Consider the following 22,613-nt stretch of genomic DNA (forward strand, 5'->3'; position numbering starts at 1 on the left):
CAAAGTACGTTTATTATGCATTTTAAGACGTGTACGACGTACAAGAAAATCTGTACGGAAAAATGCAAATTTGTCAATTATGCGTACCATCCGGTGAACATAGACTATCACGAAACGGCAAATCAATCAAGTCTAACGAGTTCGCCGCGGGCACCTCTATCTCGGTATCGTTTTTTTTTCGTTGCAAACGAAGCGAGCGGTTTGATGCCACTGTGCGCATGCGTCTGGCGCCTGGGGACTTCCCATCATGCATCATTCCGAAAAAAAATATGGTGTAAGATTATTTTGTAAGGGAAAATACGACAGTTTGTACGGGCATAGAGCCGTGGAGGTTGACAGGCATGCAAGCCACTAAAGCTTCGAGCTGTGGTGTTTGTTTTGGTGGCCATTTGTGCACGCGCTGCATGACTGACTGGCAGCTTACACCAGCCTATCAGAGTCGCGCACCAACGTCCTGCAAACTTTGCTTCGCCTTTATTGGTTGATGTCATTGAAAACCCTCCTCTGATTGGCCGACACTGTTGAACCACAAAATGTGACAATTCTTGTTGGCAAAACACTCCGTCAATCAAATGACAAACTGGAACTATGAATCCTTGATAAAACCGCAGTGGTTGAGAGGCACCTAGCTGCTGGCTGCACTGTCCCGCACCAACTGCACTGTCCTGCACCTTCCGTGGCAGTATTGGAAATCACGTGATGCTAACTGCTGTTCAACTCGAAGAAGAAATTTAGCCAGTTGAGAGTCCAGAGACGAGATTTGGAGTACAGTATTATAGCGGTGAGTCACAGATTTTATTAACACAATAAATGTCTATGCATCGTTTGATGTGTTCCTCATCAATATAGAGTTTGTAAACTAGTATAGAAGTCATAAATGATCCAAATTACTGAATGATGCGGTCAATTTGTGTATTTTTTCTAAACACAGTAAGGATAAACTAATCTAGGTAAAGTTAACTTTCACCGATGCTGGTTAGTATTAACACCTTGAATTTCAAAGGAGGAATCACTTTTTAATGCATAACGTTAACGTTCACACACAACCATGTGTATGTGTGTGTTGTAGCGAGCAGAGACGGGAGTCGTAGGCGGAGTGTCAAACAAAGGTGCCAAAGGACGCTGCTTTAATAACATGTAAACTTGCGATAACCAAAACAAACACACGAGAGTGGCTAGAACCGGTCGAATGATGCCGAGACGTTCCATGTTAGCAAATTCGGATTTAGCAACTGCCAGTCTGTCTGGATTGAGTCGTCGGGCCCTGGCAATAACCGGGGGCCCCTTGGTTTCAATGTGGTGCTCAACCCCATGTCTGGTCGTGGAGGCTGAGAAGGTGGGCTTCGCCAGACTGGGGAACTCGGCGAGGAGCCGGTGGTAAATATCACCGTCCAAGAGAGAGCTGGACAGACCCTCAAAAATCCCCTTGTCGCGGACACACGCGAGAGAGGAGAAATTCAATGCGTCAACGAGGCGGCCATTTTTCACATCGACGAGTAATCCATTGGCACACAGAAAATCTGCACCAAGAAGAGGAAAAGCAATATCCGCAGTGACAAAGTCCCATGTAAACTGCTGACCCCCAAAACACACGTCCACTGTCCGTGTCCCGTATGTGCGGATGGGGGTGTCATTGGCAGAAGTTAATGGAGGTCCATGTGTTCCCCCCCCCACATCGTCCACAGTGGCAGGGAGGACGCTCCTCTGGGCGCCGGTGTCACACAAGAACTTTTGGCCGGAGATGGCGTCCCGGATGAACAGTAGCCGGTTTCTTGCGCCTGCACTCACGGCCGCTACAGTGTAATACATTTTTGAAAACTGTCCTTCCATTAGTTTGGGATGGCCATAAAGTTGCAAAGTATGTATCCTTTATGTTGCCTTATAATGATTTATTAAACCTCAGGACCCCTAGGACATGATCTTCTGGCACAGCATCACCAGACAGTTGCTGGAACACTTCTGCAGCAACAAGAGCTCCCCACTGACACAAACACTGGTAGGTATTAAGTGGGTGCATAAAAAATTGTATTGTGTATTTTAGTTCACTTTTATAGACACCAATGGCTGTGGACCACATTGTGAAACAATTGCACATTTTAAGATTGTGAGACCATGTCGAGCATCATGGACCTTCAAACTTTATCGTGCCCAAGAGCAGCTGGCAAGTATTATTACAGAAAAGCATGAACAGTGTGGTATCGTAAACAAATAGATGTGCTTCTTGTCCTGAAGCTTTACCGCACATGTTCCTATATCAAAAATATGCCTGTTATGAATTTAATGTTTCATGTGAAACACCATGGTTTTGTTACAATTATCAGCTTTACTACGTACTGGACACTGAGAACCAAGCAGCCGAGCTCATTGTAAATGTAAGAACAGAAAAAAGTTGCCTGGCACGAGCTAACTTCTCGAGCCTTTGATAAAACAATAAAAGAGTATCAACTGTAACTTTACACTTGATCTCATTTAATTGTCGGCCAATTGTGTTCACGAGGACCTGTCTGCAGACCTCCACTGTCCGGACAGTGCCTCTGATTATTATTGTATGTTACTGCTGCATTTTAGTTTTGTTTTATTTGGTTTGCAGATAGGAAATGCGTGCTTTGAAATAATTGAAAAATTGCCCTATCGCGGGTACCAAACACAAATATAGATTTGGGGATATATTTTTTATATTATATAGGTGTTTGATCACATTTGAATTGTATTCCACAGGGAAAACCTTTTATGGTCCAACAGGTATATATGGTTATCAATTTTACATGACTTTTGCAGATTAATCCTGATGACTGATTTCAAAGTCAAATAATTTTGAGACAAGTAACTGGCTCTATAAAAAGTCTGTTGAAATGATGAGTGGAGTGGGACTGCATAGATTGGGATGCATGGGTGGTTCGTTTCCAATCTGAACCAGTGGTGCATGTTCTTAGCAAGTAGCCAGTATTCATCATCATCTTAACTATTTGGCCTTAGTACAATTGTCTTTTAGAAATCTTGTGCAGTCACTAAATCCTGGCTCCTGGACTTAAAAAACTTGGTCCCAAATACAGGTAATTCTAAAATATGTACAGACGCTCCCCTAATAACAAACAAGATTCGTTCCGGACGACTGTTAGTAAGTTGAATTTGTTCGTAAATTGCTTCAGTGCTATATTTTGTATGGAATGTATGTTTAAGGTTTATATAAGTATGTTTAAGGCTTGTATAAGTAATCTGGATTGTTTTATACTGAAAAATAAACATTTAATAGAATGATATGCGCTATAAGGCTAAATAAAGTGAAGTTTAACTTACTTTTGGAAGATTGGCCTCAAGAGTTAGGTTACTTCCTGCTTTGTAGTAAAAAAAAACGATCCAAGCATTTAACGGTATCAAGCTTCCCTTTTCCACTTTCATTTCAAATGGAACAGCTTGCCTCTTCTTTACACTTTAACCCAACCATATTGAATGGATGCGCAAGATATTAAAAAATAAAAATAAAAAAATGTGCGCTGGAGATGCAGTACAGTAGGTTTACACATGAACTGCGACTGTGACAAGAATAGGAAGCCGGTGGATCCTGGAAGAGCTCTCACAGCGCCACACGCCGGTAGCGGCGGAAAGAAGCACTACAGTATTGTCCTGTACTCTGAAAAGGTGCACAATACAAAATCTAACTTACAGCAATGTCCGGATATTTTTCGACATCCCAAAACATGTTTGTATGTCCCGTTGTTCGTAACTCAAATGTTCATAAGTAGGGCAGCGTCTTTGGGTATATATTAATGTGTGTGTGTATATAATGTATAGTAGAATATTGTTGTACTGTAAAAGCAATAATTATATAACTAACTTCTTGCCGACATTCAAGGGATTTTCAGGACAACCATATGGAATTGACTTTGGCGTTTTTATGTTAAAAGGAGTACACGTTATATGTCTGGTCTAATTGTAAATTGTATGTCCGGTTAATTGTATCCAGCATTTAGTCATATGTGCTCTTGTTCATTCTTAGAATGCTCTTTACACAACTTTGGATGCTCCCTTCGACTTTGCAATTGTTAGTTGATTCAAAATAAGCTCATAATTCCTGCAAGATATTTATTCCGACATCGTGTGAATTTTTTTTTCTTTTCCTAATTTTTTTAAGGTGGAAAGGCCAATATTGTTGAGCTGGTGATGTATCCTCCTAATGGAGAACTTTGACCTTGAAAGGTGAGAGCACAAAGAGTTTAATATTTGATTGAATTATAGTTGTTAGAAACGTTCCCCTTTATTTTTAGACATGGAAAGCTATTTGCCTACTGGATAGATGTGTCAAAAGCCCTCCTCCAAAGTGATGTTCCAACAGTGTTTAGGCTGGAGAAAAGAAGGGTCAAAGAAATGAATGAGATCAGATTTAATTTTTTTTTCTCCCCAACTGCGGACTCACTTTAAATAACATGAAATGTACACATTAAATTCATCTCTATTTTCAATTTAAAAATATTTTTTGGATGATGCAAGATTAAATTGAAAAATAGTTGAGCTCTCTAATATGTCTAGGTAGCCATTCAATGGGCCCTGTTGGAATCTTTCCATTTCGTCTTTTTTAGCTTGGGTTATAATCTATCAACTTATATTTAAACGTTTCCATGTATTTTCAAGAAGAAAAGTAACAGGTCAGAGTCCAAAGTTCGTCAGATGTGGACACACCAGTGAAAGAGCCAGGCTTTTTTCAATATATTTTGGTCAGATACTGACTGAGCAGGTGCTGCAGTTATGGTTCAGAAAGACACTTTTTCTTTCTCTCTTTGCCATAGAATCCAGTTTAACGACTTTGTTGAAATTGCAGCAATGCAGCAGAGTGGGTTGAGTTCAACCAAGACCTTTTCACTGCAAAAGTGGACCTGCCAGAAGTGCTGTCAATGGGGAGGAAAGAAAAGACTGAGGGTGCCCTCCAGTATGGAAGACTATGGAAGGAGGGCATGGATGAGCAGGAGAAAGAATTCATCTTTGAGCCCTTCAAATGAATGCTTGTGACATAACAGATATGCTGGCATTTCGTACAGAGATGTGTGATAAAAGACATCTGGTATTTTGTGAATGTCGCAAAGACAGAGTGTGTTGGATTAAACATTTGGTCATGTTATCACTTTCATCATGTGTGTTCTAGATTTGTCCCTGCAGTAATAAAATGAAATGTTGTTTTTATTCACATATCCATCTAAGCTGTTTTAAATGGTACACAAATGGTCCTTAAAATTACCGGTAATATAACACAAGAATCAATGCACTTGTGAGAAAAAGAGCTTTGCCGAACGTGCCCTAATTTTACTTCAGAATTGCGAAAATGGTCCTTAAAATGAAGACAACGCGACAGTTAATGCATTAGTGGGGAAAAAACGCTTTGTAAATAAGATTAAAGAAAATGTGTAGAAAATATATTCTTTCTCTTGGATTGACCATTTGTCTGCAAGGTCGTCCCTAAATGTGTGTATGGTATGTATGTGTTGTATGGTTACAATTCAGAGAATGGTGTAATGGTAGTCTGTACAGCTCTTTGAGACTTTCTGTGATTAAGGGCTGTACAGATAAACATGACCTGACCTGGCCAAAGGTGCCCTTGCCTTTATTATTTCGGAATGTATCACGTGATTTCCTGTGCTAGTGAGAAAAGGCGCTTCCGCAATGGTGCCGCCGCAATTTTATTTTAGAATGTATTACGTGATTTTCGGGTCTGACACTGAAGGTGCAGGACAGTGCAGTTGGTGCGGGACAGTGCAGCCTGCACCCAGGTACTCTTGCAGTGGTTTGCAGTTACACTGTCGCAGTACATCACATCGCGATATCGATTAGATTTCGGTTAATTGTGCAGTCCTAAGCACAATAGTAAAGGCTCAACCAATGATCAGCTCCAGGATGATCAACAGTCTGCAGTAACCTGTAAGTCCTGTGACAGTTAAAAAACGTCCGTGTAAAGCAAATTTATTTTCAAAAATCCCACGCAAAGTCCCTCTGTTAAAAAAAGGGCATGTGCAGAAGAGGTTACACATCAACTGGCCTAAATAAAAATGTAGGAACGTTTTATGGACCGATGAAAGTAAAATTGTGCAGGTGCCACAGACCGTTTGTGAGACGACCCCAGAACTCTAAATTCAAATCATGGTACACTTTAAAGATGGTAACCATGGTATAATGGTCTGGACATGTTTCTCCTTCTCTGGTGTTGGGCTCATTTATCGTATAATAGGGATCTTGGAACAGTTCGTGTATGTCAATATTCTCTTGAGAGGTTATGTTGCCTTATGCTTAAGAGGACTTTTCCCTTTTAAATGCCTGTTTCAACAAGGCCCCAAACACACCAGTAGACGCTCAAAGTCTTGGTTCCAAACCAATAAAATTAATGTAATGGACTGGCCAGCCCAATTCCCAGATCTCGATCCAATAGAGGACTTGTGTGGTGACATCGAAAATGCTGTTTGTGAAGCAAAACCAAGAAATTTAAATGAATTGTGGAATGTTGTTAAGCAATTATGGAGTTAAACAACTTAAAGGTGCTTTAAGTTGGTTGACTATTCCACTGAGATGTGATGCAAGTATAAAAAAATACTGCGGCCATGCAACTAAACATTAGGATTGCTAATTCCTACTTCGTTTGGGTAGTGCAAAATAGTTTTAAGTATGTAGTCAACAGCAGACGGTGCTATTGTTTGAACACACCGCTTTGAATAATTTGTCCAATTGCACAGACTTTGGCATGTGCCTATCATGAATGCTGGGTCTTGTTTGTTTTCTGTGAAACTACTGCACCTACTGTTAACTTGTTAGGCATGTAACAATGAAAAATGTACTAAAACCTGAGATATTCAGGTCAGTCACATTGCACTACTATTTTGAATAGTACTGTATGTGGTCCACCAGTAATGTTAACCGCTGTATAGACGCTCCCCTACTTACGAACATTCGAGTTATGAAAAATCGTAGATACAAACATTTTTTCGGGATGTCGAAAAATATCCGGACATTGCTGTAAGTTACATTTTGTATTGTGCACCTTTTTCCGAGTACAGGACATTAATGTAGTGCTTCTTTCCGCTGCTACCGGCGTGTGGAGAGCTCACCCAGCATCCACTGGCTTCCTCTTCCTGTCACAGCTCTATTCCGTGTGTAAACATACTGTACTGTATCTCCAGCGCGCTAAGAACTTGCCATTTATTGTTTAATATCTCGTGTATCCATTCAATATGGTTGGTGTGAAGTGTAAAGAAAAGGCAAGCTGTTTCAGTTGAAATGAAAGTGGAATATGAAAGCTTGATGCGGTTGAGAAAATGATTGTATTGCTTTTTTTCGGCCACTTTCTACCACAGAGGAGGAAGTTGCCTAACTCTTGTATCCCATCTCCCTAAGGCAACTCTCGTTTGTAAGTAGGGGAGCGTCTGTATAAAATAAATTTGTACGAATAAGAAAATCACCACTTCACCAGATGATGGCAGTAGCCATTTGGCCACCTTGCCCATGGCTTTCTGTGAGAATTTTAACCCACCCCATTTCGGACATGGTGAGTGTGAAGAAATAAAGGAAAGTTGACCGTGAGCCACCGCTTCCAGGGCAGTTAGAAATTTGATTTTTTTTTTTTTTTTTACTGAACTCAAACAACTGTGTCTACCTAATTTGCCAAGAGACTGTGGCAGTTTTCAAAGAAACATGATTTCAAGAGGGACTTCCAGACGAAACATGCTAACTACAAAAAGTGAATTGTAAACAAACACTGTGAAAAGATGCAAATGGAAACTGTTGTAAAGATCAAAGCGGCGCCGCCACGAGCAGGTGCCTTTTCCAGCAGCTGCCCTGTTATCTCTGACTTTTTGTGATTTATTGTTTTATTGTCTGCTCCTATCTTCGGTGTTTTTCTTCCCGTTTTGACAACTACACTATGGATTACTTCTATCCTATGGACATGGGTTTTAGCGCACAAAATTGCGTCTATTCAAGGAATCAACTCCTTGCCCTGAAGAATTCTCGTGCCGGCGTGATGAAGGGGCCTATCGTGGAAGAAGAGCCGGAGCTAGCTAAGCGGCTAGCGGCGTTATAAGTCTTCGGTACCATCCGTAATCATGGTAAATGCGAACTCACGACCAAATGAGATCATCGAGTGCTGGTGGAAAACATCGAAGCGCACAGGGAGCGCAGTTGCTGTGTTTTTGCGGAAACGTGGCTCACGTTTAGCATTCTGGACGCTAACGTGTAGCCACCCTGAGCTACCCGGCTTCAACGCCGCTATACAGAGACACGAAAGCCAGGGGGAATCGGAGAGGAGGCGGACTTGCTAACACGAGGTGGTGTATCCCTGGATTTTCACAAAGAAAAGATTTCCATCTGCCGCAGGGATGTCGAACTTTTGGACTAGCGTGACGTCATCCACTCCGCTACAAGCACCCCTAGGGCATCATGTTAATCTGTTAATAAACAACAGGGTAGACTGCTGGAAGTGTGAATTTCCCTACGGGGATGAATAAAGTATCTATCTAAAGGCACAGCAGCGCTTTTTCACAAGTTCCTGCAAGTCAAATGAAAATGCAACTAGGTCACGACGCTGATCGCCGAGCACTGCAAACCTTTCATTGGAGGGGGGTGGGGTGAATTTATTAAGACTGTTCAATGAATGCCAAGCTGAATAGTCGTCCCTCACACATTTTCAGCTTACGATTTTTTTTTTAAAGTCTGGACACCCCTGGCCTAGACCTACCCTTAGTAAAATGTGTAAAATATTGAGATTACCGGCCCTGATATTTAGGAATTTGACGGGTATCAGCTTTTTCATTAATTCAATCGGCCGATTTAAAAAAAATGTAAACTGGGTAAGAGGAGCAGCAAGAAATTTGCTTTAAAACAGTTATTTTCTCACTCACTTCTACCCTTTCCTCCTCCTTCAAGTTGAAGCCAAGCCTAATTTTATTTCCTGCACTGTTAGTTTTGGGTTTAAGTGAAAGATTAGTCATGTTATTAAGTGTTTAAATTCTAATTACTGTAAAAGGTTTCAGAATTCTATTACTTTTTTTGGGGAGGGGGTGTTCTTTGTTTCCTTTTGCATGTTTTAGACCATTTTAAGTTTTTACAGCAAATTAATATCTGCTCCAAATTTCGATTATTGGCCGTCTCTTAATACTAATCATCTGTATTGGCCCTGAAAAACCCATATCAGGCGATCCCTAGTAAAATATAATGTCTAGTTTTTCAGATTTTATTCAAATTTGACCAGGGACCAGGTAAGGCTCCATGCTGTTGTCCTGCCTGTTTTCCAGCAAAGATGACCATGCTACACATCTGCAGGCATGTACCGGTAATTGCAAAAAGAAATCCAGGCAAAAATAAAAACCCTCTATTTCTGTTTTTCAACTTTGATTACCCAATGTTATTAGCACTTAGGGTAATTATTTCAGTTGGGGACCAAAATTCAGAGTCTTCCCTTTCAAAAGAGACCAGAACTGTCCATATTCTCCAAACAATTCAAGAAAATAAACAGCATTCAATTTACAGGATTGTTAAGGAAAATCACTGCTTTTTTTCCTATTTGCTGCAATGCCTCCATTGATGGCCATCTCGCTGCTGCATAAAGCATGCAGAGTTTTTCTCTTTCCCTCATGGAGGTTTCTGATCAGAGGGATGTTATAATGGTGTTATGTGCTGTGCTTTGTGACAGAGGCCTTAGTCGTTGTCATTGATAAACTTTCACTAAAACTACAAGATTTTAGACCTTTTGATTGCATTAAAAATTTGGGAGTTGTTTTTTACTCTGAGCTCAATTTTAGTCCACATATCAAAATAGAACTAATATTGGTTTTAATCGCCTCAAATATAGCCAGAGTCTGATAAATGCTTTTGTATTTTCTCGTTTAGATTATTGTAATGCCCTGTTCTCCGGTCTTTCCAAAAAGAGTGTTGTTAGCTTCAGTTATTTAAAACTCAGGAGCATGGTTGCTTACGGGGCCCCGTGGCAGGGACCATATTACACCATTTTTAAAACCGCTACATTGACTCCTTGTGCCCTTCAGGATCAATTTTAAGGTGAATTTACTAGTTTTTAAATGTTTAAGCGGTCTTGGGCCATCCTATCAGTCTGATTTGCTCTATAATGTCAGCCCTTGCGGTCCCTGAAGTCCTTTGGCAGCGCTTTGTCGACCATTCCTAGGGTGAGAACCTGCACCTTTGGTAAAGCAGCATTCTGTCACTTTGGTCCTCACCTATGGAACAGTCTGCTGGAGGACAACAGGTCTGCGAGGACCCTTAGTATGAAGAGGAGGCACTTTTTTATGGCTTCCAATTGATCTTTTTTATTTAGTTTTGAGCTAGTTCAACTCATGTTATTTTTATAGCCGTTATTCAGAAGAAGTCTCAAAGGGCTGAGGAGAAAATACACACGCAAACGCAATTGTGACGAATTTGGCTTGCTGTTTTATGTTTTTGATTGTTTATATTGAACCCAGTTATATATTGATTTGGATATTATTTGCTGTTACAGTTGTACCTTTTACTTACGAATGCCTCTTCATACGAAAGTTTCAGGTTACCAAGTCCTGTTTAACTTATAATCTTTTACTGCATAATAACTTTTTTTATTTCACTCTTTTATGTTTTGTTCTGCAGTTGTTTTATCTCTATTTTTTTATTTCAGTGTTTCCTCATTTGGGGGTACCACACTGGTAGGGTGTGGTTCATTGGCTGCAAATTCTGATGCCATCTGCTGCCATCCTATCAGTGTGGGTAAGCCTCCCTCAGCTCCCTTTCCTCACATGGCTATTCTGTGCCTTGCATAATCCTATTGTTTTTCTAATACTATTTGTTCTGTTTTATTGTATTTTAACCATTGAATGTGTATTTTGTGTTTAGGGTGGTTGAGTGGGAAGGGGAGCAGGGATTTATTGTCTTGTATGCTGAAAGCTTTTATTCAGAACTTTGAGTGGCAACTTTTTTTGCCTGAAAAGTACTCTGCAAATAAATTTAATCTGATTTGATTTTCAGGGCTATTCAAATAAATATGATTTGACTTGTGTGTCTTGCAGATGTGAGTAAAAAGTATCTTCCTATTGAGCAGCAGAAACCAGAGTTGCCTGGCATTAAAATTGAGGAGGAGGAGGATATTAAGCCTTATCAAGTTATAAATCAGGAGAAGAGGGAGGATTTTACGCCTTATAACATTATAAAGCAGGAGGAGGATGTGGAGCCTGTTCCGGTTAAAGAAGAGGAAGATTTGACTGTGTTGCATGTGGACGGGGTCGCTTCAACCATCAAAGATCAAAGTCAACATGAAGAGAACAATTGGAAGGAGCCTCTAAGCTTTAGCTCCCATCAACAGGGGGAAACAAATGACTCTGACACTGCAAACACTGAAAGCGACAAAAGGTCGGGAGGTGATAACACATGTTCTCAGTGTGGGAAAACGTTTCGAAGCAAGTCTTATATGAAGTTGCATATGAAAATTCACGCTGGTGAGCAGCCTTTTGCCTGCTCAGTTTGCGGTCAAAGATTCAGCTGGAAATCTGCCTTAAAATTGCACACAAGAATCCATACTGTTGAGAAACCTTTTAACTGTTCGGTTTGTGGTAAGAATTTCATCCAGATCGGACATTTGAAATCACACACACTAACCCATACTGGGGAGAAGCCTTTTGCCTGTTCAGTTTGTGGTGAAAAATTTGACCGGAAGAAAGACTTTAAGAGCCACACAATAACCCACACTGGTGAGAAACCGTACGTGTGCTCTGTTTGTTGCAAACAAATGAGCTGTAAGCAAGATCTAATATGGCACACTAGAAACCACACTGGCGAGAAACCTTTTTCCTGCTCAATTTGCAGGTAAAGATTCACTCAGAATAAGATCTTAAAATCACATAAAATATCCCACACTGGTGAAAAGCCCTTTTCCTGCTCGGTTTGTGGTTAGAGATTCAGCTGGAAGTTTGCCTTAAAATTACACACAAGAACCCACACTGGTGAGAAACCTTTTAACTGTTCAGTTTGTGGAAAGACATTTTGCCAGAAGGAATACCTAAAAAGACACACAAGAACCCACACTGGCGAAAAGCATTTTACCTGCTCAGTTTGTGGTAAAACACTCACCAAGAATAGAAACTTGAAATTACACACACTAACTCACACTGGTGAGAAACTTCTTGCCTGCTCAGTTTGTGGTAAAATATTCGCTAAGAAGTGTAACTTAAACATACACACAAGAAACCATACCGGTGAGAAACCTTTTAACTGTTCAGTTTGTGGTAAAACATTCAGCCAGAAAGAATACCTTAAAAGACACACAAGAACTCACACTGGCGAGAAGCCTTTTGCCTGCTCAGTTTGTGGTAAAACATTCACCAAGAATGAAAACTTGAAATCACACACTCTAGCCCACACTGGTGAGAGGCCTTATGCCTGCTCAATTTGCGGTAGAAGGTTCACCGAGAGAGTGAGCTTAAAAATCCACACGCGAACTCACACTGGCGAGAAGGCATTTTGCTATTCAGTTTGTGGTCAAACATTCACCAAGAAGTCTAACTTAAACAGGCACAAAAGAATCCACACTGGTGAAAATCGTTTTTCTTGCTCAGTTTGCGGTCAAAGATTCACGAGTCAGGCTAAAGCTCAGGGTCACAAGTGTGCTTGTAAAACTAGCATTGATTTTTCTGCTTAATGTAATGAAATTTCTGGCATTTTTAATGGATTGGTTAACATTTATTTCCCCACATCATATGCAAAGTTACAAAAGTTGAAATTCAACAGCTTTGATTAACAATTGACGGACCAAAAACTAGTGGTAAAACTTATAAGGAAGAATAAAAACTTTGTCGACTCAAAGTGACCACAAAGCACAATTTCTTCCTGAATTTTTGGGGGCCTATTTTTCAAGTACTCATATCAGCAAAATTTCTCTACGAGTATTTTAAACAAAGCACATAAATATGATAGTTTGTGTATTTTTGCAAATTGTTTAAATCAATATACCTTTTTTTAATTTATTTTTTAACCAGTAGAATGCACTTAATAATACACACCGTAACTTTTAAGTGCAGCCCAAGCAAATTATGAATTCGTAACATTGCTCGATTTGTTTCCATATGAGTTCTTCATGTTTTATATTTTTTGTGTTGGGTATTTTTCGAAATTATATTTGAGAACAGTGGAATGGTTTTATTAGAACTTTTTTGTGGAAAACACGATTTGGCCTAACCCTCACTCATACCCTGCCTTTGGCGGCCTTCAAGTAAATTGAGTTTGATACCCCTGGTATAAAAAATAAATACAAATATAATAAATATTCCAATTGCAACAGTTTTAAACCAAAGTCAAGAGTCCCAACAAAACACCAGCAATTTATTGAAAATCTGAATACTGGATAACAATGTCAACAAGAGGACTAAAATATTTCCCATTGCACAAAATTTTGATCTAATTCTAAGCTCTTGGCACTCCCCTACGAGGAAGAAGTCCTTTAGCCTTTATTGCCATAGTAACAACTGATTAACAGGTTTTTGTTCAAAAACAGTGACATGTATACATTTTTGGTTAAAACTCGTTACTCTCTCTAGAGTAAGCTTTTTTGTGTTCATGTAAGTTTGTGGTGTTGCCAAAGTGACCGATTGCTTAAACCCTTAATTTTCCAATATACATACCACCTGAATTTTTGTTTTTTTGACCATTGAAGAGTCCTACATCATGTTATGAGTAATTACTTGTGGGCCTTTTTTTCCAAAACATTCAAAACTTTGGCAATATCTACCATAACTGTGTGTCAAGTCAATGTAATAACAGTTGGTGAAAAAAAGACTTTCATTTTTCAGGATTATAATGAAGTGGTGATTGGAACTGAACATGAGTCTTTCTCTCTCAGTTGTCCATATATTGTAAACTGTTTTTCACCATGACCAGGCGTTTTATGGGCCTGTATATTTATGTAGATGGTGAAGCAATTCATGGATACATAAACACACAGACCAGCGCTCCCAAGCATGTACAACCAACGCCAGATCCATCATCCACAATGAGTGAATTGAGCTGCGGATCGCCACCAACAACGTCCGGAATTGGAGGACTTTTTTTTTTTTGCCATCACGGAGTCTTGGCTTTCCCGACGCCGCATTACATCACTGGCTCGAACGAGACGAAGACTCCGGTAAAAACAGGGGTTGGAGACTACGCGCTACAATAATAGCGGAACCATTGACACACACTGCTCACTCGATATGGAGTTTCTAGCTATGTACCGGGAGAGTTAACTGTGGTCTTTGTGTTTGCTGTATACTTTCCACCGCTAACAGTTTCACCGGATGCTAACGTTAGCATAGCGCTAACTCTCCTGCTATCCATCAGTACCCCAATTCATTTCCCCCTTTGAAATACCAATAAAGTAATGTTCAAAAGATTTAAAAAAAAAAATGTATTGGTTACAAATAAAAAAGACAACTCGCTCGCTCATTCACACCTAGGGACAATTTGGACAGGCCAATCCACCTGAAATGCATGTTTTTGGAATGTGGGAGGAAACCCACACAAGCACGGGGAGAATATACAAACTCCACACAGTAAGTCCGGTAGCTGGATTTGAACCCACACAGGAGGTCCCCAAGACCTTACAACTGTGCCGCACACGCGCTAACCACTGCGCCGCCGTGCTGCCAAACTATTGCAATTGGAGCACTGTCCAGTAATGTTGTAAGGCGTAAGTGGGCACCCAAGTTGGTCATGCTTTCGTCCCTCCAGATGAAATGGGACACAAGAAAGCGGCCATGTCACTCGGGTCAGGGTGACACAACACACTCTTCTGTTCAACAGCAGAGCCCGAGAGCTTTCCCTGGTTTACCCCTGCCGCATCATACGGGAGCCCTGCCCATCCCTTAGAACACGTCAAAATATCCCACTATCCTTTTACAACACCTCCACTTATTCCTATCACCAACAAGCGGCCTAGCTTCCACCATATTTAGACCTCTATATTTCGAATAAAGAAGGAGGAAAATACGTTAAATGTTTTTAAGGTGTCTTTGAGCGTTCTTGTGTGACATTCAAATAATTTGCAGTTATATCAAGTCAATGTTTTTGTCAAACATAGTACTTCCACTAAAAAAGTGTGATCAAATGCAGTTCTATATTATGCAACCGACTAAATAAAATCACAATATGTTAGTATTATGTAACAAAAGATACTTCTCTAAAGACAGAAATCTCATGTTATAATTGTCGTAAAACAAAATAAAACTGACTTGACAACCTTTGCAATACGACATTTAAAAAGTATCTGAAATTGATATGTTTGTGCCAAAAAAAAATCAAGTATTACTTCTCACATACCAGTACATATATGACGATTATATTTTTTAAAAACGAAGTAAGACGAAATCAAAATGGACTTTTCCCAGGAGCACACATAAAAACATATGCCGAGCCCCCAAATAAAAATTGCTTCCAACAATCCACCTCCCCCACAATAACCCCCAATTTGCATTGTGTAAAAATGCACTTTTTGGTTCTATTCTCCGCTTATCCTGTTTGGCTGCGGCTGCATCGGCTTCGCTACAGTTTAACTGTATGGGTCAGGTGTATCGACATTTCGTTCTGTGTGCATTGTTACATAGAATGACAATACAAGGAAATTATTATTATTATTATTATTATGCCAGCTTTGCTTCTGGTACGTTTGAATATTTAACAAAGGCCTGGCCTTTAAAGGCATAAATGGGCACTCCCATCACTTGCGCCAACATTAAAGTTGATTGTGATTTATAAAGAGCACTGTTTCATAAGGATATTTCCTACGAAGATTTTTAAACCAAGTTACATGATTAATTTTTCCATATTTTGCTTAACATGTTTCCGTTCCTACAAAAATATTTTGTATAGCTGATGTTATATTTCACTTTCTATTTTGTTGATGTTGTTGTGCTTTGTACAGCCCTTTGCGACTTTTTGTGATAAAGAGCTATACAAATAAATATTACTTGACTTGACACACATTCATTTAATACTCATACAAGACAGACAGACAGTCGGGCGGACATGTCACTGTATTTTGTCGTGCACACAAAAACGGCTAAGAAACTTGGATTCTCAAAGACATAAAACTTTTTAGCTCACTTTTTTGCAAAGAAAGGAAAAAGGAAGAGACAAAAGAGAATAAATAAGACAACACAAGAAAAAAAAAAAAGAACGAAAACAGAAGAACTGGTTGCCAGCCTGCAGAGCACACAATGACAGACAACTCGTTTGCATTTCATGCAGCACATCCACTTTTTTTTTCTATGTGGAAGCCGGTACGTCTCTTGCTGACGTAGAATAACGTTGGCTTTGAACCCGCGGTGTCCGCATGGCGCCGTGGCGTCAAAGATGCGAACAAAGTTTAACCGGCGGTTGATGACGTAGGAAATTACGAATGGGTTAGGCCATCGCCATTTGGCTTGTAAGCAGGTGCTACAAGGCATTAAACGCTGTGCGATCATTTTGTTTTGATGCAATTGGTTCTGCATCTTTAATTAAACTGGCATACTTGAGCAAAGAAAATAATAACTTTGTGTTGGCTAAATGCAAGTAAGCTTCAGCGAAAACAATTGAGGTGAAATATTGATTTTTGTTGGTACTTAGTAGGTATTTGAGACAGCGGCCTAGCTTAGTGAAAAATTAGCATTCCATGGGTGAGGCCTGCAGAAAAGGGTCGTCTTACTAGAAATAGTACGAGTCTTTAGTTCTTTTAGTCGTTATGAACAACCTATATTTTTTGTTGACAACATCTGTGTATTAATTTGTTATTGCAATTCTCAAGGTTTCTTCATTTTCCTCGTGTGGAGGTTTTTGAGTTTTTCCTTGCCCTCATGTAGGTTTTAGACCAGGGGATGGTGTAATAATAATCTGTAATAATATTCTGTGGTTTGCAATAACCTTTGCAGCCCTTTGAGACTCTTTGTGATTAAGGGCTATACAAATAAAAATGACTTGACTTTTTATATACTATTTTTAAGTATACTCTATATATTTTGGACATATGCAGTGTCTATTAAGCTAAAATACACAAAAAACAATTCGCTGACAAATTTGCAAAAAAACGGGTTTACACTTTTGATGTTTTTTGTGAATAGATTTTTTTTGCTGTACATAAGATAGGATTAATTGCATTTTTGTCCTTTTTTTCAGTAAAATGAGTGCGAATATTATATGATCTCTGGACAAGTTGGTGGGACAGGTTAAGAGGGACAAGGAGGGAACCAGAAGAGGAGATGGCGTGGTAGGTCTTAGAGTGGAAAACTGTAACGTGGAAGGCGAAGGTTTGTCGTGTTGGAAAGTGAGAGGCTTCAGGAAATCAAAACGTTTCAGCAAAGTGAGTTGGGAAACTATGTATTCATAGTGGAGGAGGCTGATTGTCAAATTACAAACACCAAGACACGGGAAAAGTGAAGGGGATTAGAAAACAGGATAATGCTGACATCTTTTGGAGAAAATAAGTTCTGCAGACACCAACTCCTGACAAAATCAAGTTGAGATTTACATTCTTTTTTTTTTACATTCAGAGTTTGATTTTGTTTGGTATCTATTTTAGATAAATGGGCGGCATTAGCTCTGGAGGAGCTTGGGATCAAGAGATCGCCGGTTCGATTCCCGGCTCCTCTGTGTTGTATGTCGAAGTGTCCATGGGCAAGACACTGAATCGCTAATGCCCTATATGCAAGTCAGCGCCTTGCATGGCCGCTATTGGTGTGTGAATGGGAAAGTGTGAAGCACATTGTAAAGCGCTTTGGGAGGTCTTCATTGACTTGAAAAGCGCTATATAAATGCAGACCATTTTACCATAAACTCCAAGATAACTAACAGTAGATGTCATAGGTATTTTATCAATGTATTTTAAATTATTATCATGTTTTGGTAAGAGATCACATTTTTTTCAGTTTAATGGTAGACCGGAAGCTAAAGTAATTTCTTTTCTAAGTCAATTGGGACTTAATGGCAAAATTTCAGGAAAATATCTGTGTCAACCTCATCTCATCTCATCTCATTAGCTGCACCGCTTATCCTCAGTAGGGTCGCGGGGGAGCCCATTCCAGCAATCATCAGGCAGTGGGCAGGGGACACCCTGAACTGGTTGCCAGCCAATCGCAGGGCACACAGGGACAGACAACTCGCTCGCTCATTCACACCTAGGGACAATTTGGACCGGACAATCCACCTGAAATGCATGTCTTTGGAATGTGGGAGGAAACTGGAGTGCCCGGAGGAAACCCACGCAAGCATGTGGGGAACATACAAACTCCGCAAAGTAAGTCCGGTAGCTGGATTTGAACCCACACAGGAGGTTCCCAAGAACCTTAGAACTGTGCCACACACGCGCTAACCACTGCGCCGCCGTGCTGCCCGCCTCTGTCAACCTTTTTTTTTTTTATATTTATTTCAGTGGCTAGAACATTGAGTTATTTATTGTAGATGGCCAGCGGCTCTGCAACTGATATATATAGATAGGGTGATATTGGGCATCCTTGTGGGATACCAACATTTATCATTCAACTTGGAGTTGTACCCTAAAGTAAGGACCCACACCTATTAATATTTGGGTATAAACCTTTTCAAAATTTAAACCAAAGCCAAATGATTCAAGCACAGATGGGATAAAGCCATGTCCCACTGAATCAAACCTATGGTAAAAGTCCTGAAAAAAAGATAGCCATCACTTTCAATTAGTTCCCTATAATCTATAGTGTCCCTTATCAGCTTAATGTTATTATCAACTGATCTCCCCTTTAAGAATCCTGATTCTGATTGGTCAATAATGTCAGATAGACCTGAAGAGAGATGAGAGGCAAATATGTAGTGCTCCTCGGCTCAATTCCCTAAACCGTGTGCCGAGTAATTTAGTTGAGTGGTTCATGAACCACGATTCGAGGTATGTGTGTTGATGATGTAAGCGGTGATGATTGAAGCCCTGTGAATTATTCACTCGCTTTGAGTGTGGTTCGATATAAAAGCGGCAAAGAAACTCCCTTAGAATTGGAGGTCCCCTATTGACCCTTTGTACGTGATGTCACGTTGCTTTCCCCAGCAGAATGACATCCATGCCGGACGGCAGAGAAGTCCTAGCCATCAGACTTGAAAAACATTTTAGTTGCAACAAATATCAATAACGTCGACAGAAGAATATAACCAACCAACACTTTTTACAATGGTGATTTATTGCTGTGCAAGGTTGTAAGCCCGATTTTGAATTGTATCGCTTTTGATGAAGGCAGTAGACGGCAATATTTACCTGCAAATAGACCAAAAGGACTCGAGTTGTGCCGAGGTGCAACACTGGCAGCCCTTAAGTTTTCCAGCATTTACAGCGAACATTTTTTACAAAGTACCTTTGTATTTCCGAGCAATTGTATGTAAAGTAGGTATGAGTCAGTGGATCTTCCATTTACAATATAGTGTTACAGATGGTGTGGACTGAAGTCAGGCAGAATAGGCGATTTGTTTAGATGTGTGAATATGTCCGGAGGAGGACAGCATTACTCGCTAGCTAACATGAGTCTTTGGTACCGTCCGTAATCATGGTAAATGTGAACTCTCTACCAAATAAGACCGACAAACTGGCTGTGATGGTGAAAAACATAAAAGCGTACAGGGAGTGCAGTTTTCTGTGTTTTACGGAAACGTGGTTTACGTCTTGCATCCCGGACGCTAACGTGGAACCACCCAGAGCTACCCGAAACTACCAGGAGCTACCCGGAGCTACCCGGCTTCAGCGCTGTTAGACAGAGACATGAAAGCCTTCAGGAAGCGGAGAGGAGGTGGACTCGCTAACACGAGGTGGTGTATCCCTGGGCACAAAGATTTCCATCTGCTGCAGGGACATCAAACTTTTGGACTAGCGTGTGACGCCATCCACGCCGCTGTGGCTACACTACAACAAAACACCCGAGGGCATCCTGTTAATCTGTTAATAAACAACAAAGGAGACTGCTGGAAGTGTGAATTTCTCTACGGGGATGAATAAAGTATCTCTCTATCTAGCTATCTATCTAGCAAGCTAGTGAAATTATCTGCAAAAAAAGGAATCTGTCTGGATCCAAATATTTTGGAAAAACTATTGTTTTTAAATAAAAATTAACAACCCCTTTATATTATCTCCCATCAGACTGACAGACACAGGGCGATTTCTTGCAATGTTGCGAAGATGGAAAAAAGCTGTTCTAATATTCTTAACATGTGTTTGAAAGGACAGATTATGTTAAGATGTGTCACCTAGATTTTTGACTGAGTCACTCTGGGTGATGTTGCATTTGTCATTGTTCGGAACAAGTCACGACATTTAGATGGACCAATAATTAACATTTCAGTCTTTTCAGGGTTGAGGCGCAAGAAGTTAAGTGACATCCATCTTTTTATCTCAGCGAGTCAGATCTCAAATTTCCACAATTAAGTGGGGCATATCCCTCCATTGGAAGACACAGTTGGGAGTCATCTCCATAGCAATGGGAACTCACTTAAAAAACTGAGCCCCGTGGAACACCACAGGTAACACTAAAGGCCTCAGAGATCATTTCACTAAATGATGCTGAGATTATAATTCATGCGTTTATTACCTCCCGTCTCTATTACTGTAATGTATTACTATCCATCCGCTCTCCCAAAATTCAGCATCAAAAGCCTGCATCTGCTACACAATGCTGCAGCGAGGCTTTTAACTAATACAAGAGATTTTGATCACATTACCCCGATTTTAGCTAACCTGCATTGGCTTTGGGTCAGTTTAAGATGTGATTTAAAGGTTCTGTTGGTGATACACAAAATTATGCAAGGACTTGTACCTCCATTTCTTTCAGATTTAATTTTCCCCTATGTTCCTGCTTGGAGCCTTCACTTGGAAAATGTTAGTCTACTACTGTTCCCAAGAGCCAAGAAGAGATCCAAAGGCTCGAGAGCTTTTTCCATTCGGACCCCGTTGCCGTGGAATGCTCAGCCCTCTGAGATTTGATCTGCAACCTCAGAGGAACTGTCTAAATCCAGGCTATATACTATAGCCTATGAATGACCTTTGTTTCCTGTTGACGATATCCATGTATTGCACCATCCATTTTGGCCTGGTAATCCTGGAAGGGGGATTACCTCATGTGCAGTCCCTTCTCAAGGTTTCTTCCTTTTCCTCATGCTGAGGTTTTGAGTTTTTTCTTGTCCTCGTTAGGTTTTATGTTAGGGGAATGGTGTAATAATAGTCTGTAGTCAGGGTATAGTCGGTGGGTGTAGGTGTGAATTGGAAAGTGTGGAATACATTGTAAAGTGCTTTGGGAGGTCTTCGGTGACTTGAAAAGCGCTATACAACTGCAGTCCATTTACCATTTAGTTTGTAATAGTCTGTGGTCTATGCAGCCCTTTGAGACCTCTTGTGATTAAGGGCTATACAAATAAACATGATGAGTCGACTTGTTGCATAAGCTCTAGAGGTAAGATCGGGCCAAAAAAAAGCACCCGAGCCCGACGCAGGCCCGAGGGGTATTAAACCCGACCCGGACCGAGCCCGACTAATTAACTGGATTTGCTGGCCCGGCCCGAGGGGGCCCGAAATTACATATTTTATTTTTAAGGAGGGGTGATTTATGATAACAAATTAAACTCTGCCTTTTGTTACAACATCTAGGCCTAAGTTAAATAAAACTGTATAAACATTTACATCTTTTATATTTCTGTGTCTGCACTGCAGATGTTACATTAAGCGACAATCTGTCATTGACGGTTTTTTTTTTTTGAGGTAGCGAAAACATTTAAGGGCGTCCGTCATTTTGACGACTTGATCATTGGGCCATAATCCACAGCAGCAGTAGTAGTACGTCCTTAAGATTTTAGCGCAGCACTTTCATTCAGGGGGTGTTGACGTGTTGTGCCCTTTTCCGACTCCTATGCAAATCCCCCCCCCCCCCCCCCTGATCGTATTCTATATAAAACGCTTATTAAAACAATAAAGCGAGCTAATTATAACAATTGGGAGATCCTAGTCTATATAACGCGTTTATTTAAACAATAAAGCGCGATCGTATTCTACAAATTGCGTTTTTTAACGCGGATGAAAATGTCACCAACGTCAATGTACGCTTCCGACAAAAGCGATCGTATTCTATATAATACGCTTTAAAACAAAATAAAGCGAGCTAATTATAATAATTGGGAGATTCTAGTCTATATAACGCGTTTATTTAAACAATAAAGCGCGATCGTATTTTACAAAATGCGTTTGTTAATGCGGATGGAAAAGTCACCAACGTCACTGTACGCTATGATTTCCGCAATCACAACTAATTGTACACAAATAATATTTATTTGATTTACTATATTCCTTGGTCTAGTATCCATACATAGTTTAAGTATATATTTTTAATGAACATATATTTATAATTATTAATTAATTTAAAAAAAAAAAAAAAAAAAAAAAAAAAGCAGGACCGAACCCGACCCGACCGTATGACTGACATTTCAGGCCCGACCCGGCCCGAAATTGCCTCGGGTTCGGGTTCGGGCTCGGGCTCGGGCCATAAATCTTAGGTCTAATAAGCTCAAAGTAACACAGAACAATTCATGTTACACTCTTACTCTATTACTATCAGAATGAACTCTTCAAATATATTTTTTGTATTCACAGTGTTATGTTG

At 40.1% G+C, this 22,613-nt stretch overlaps 1 long non-coding RNA gene and 1 pseudogene across 1 annotated transcript; both read left to right on the forward strand.

The window, feature by feature from the left end:
- The first annotated feature begins 596 nt into the window (after positions 1 to 596).
- On the forward strand, positions 597 to 5,122 carry LOC148370501 (uncharacterized). The gene is made up of 4 exons (XR_015850149.1): positions 597 to 781; positions 1,904 to 1,996; positions 4,133 to 4,197; positions 4,817 to 5,122. It is a non-coding gene; the product is annotated as an uncharacterized LOC148370501 (long non-coding RNA).
- Positions 5,123 to 7,742: 2,620 nt separating this feature from the next.
- On the forward strand, positions 7,743 to 13,049 carry LOC148370502 (uncharacterized; annotated as a pseudogene).
- The last annotated feature ends 9,564 nt before the right edge of the window (positions 13,050 to 22,613 follow it).

The sequence above is a fragment of the Urocampus carinirostris genome, chromosome 3 (assembly GCF_059441175.1).
Source record: "Urocampus carinirostris isolate Australia breed hairy pipefish chromosome 3, RoL_Ucar_1.0, whole genome shotgun sequence".
In the NCBI taxonomy this organism is placed as follows: domain Eukaryota; kingdom Metazoa; phylum Chordata; class Actinopteri; order Syngnathiformes; family Syngnathidae; genus Urocampus; species Urocampus carinirostris.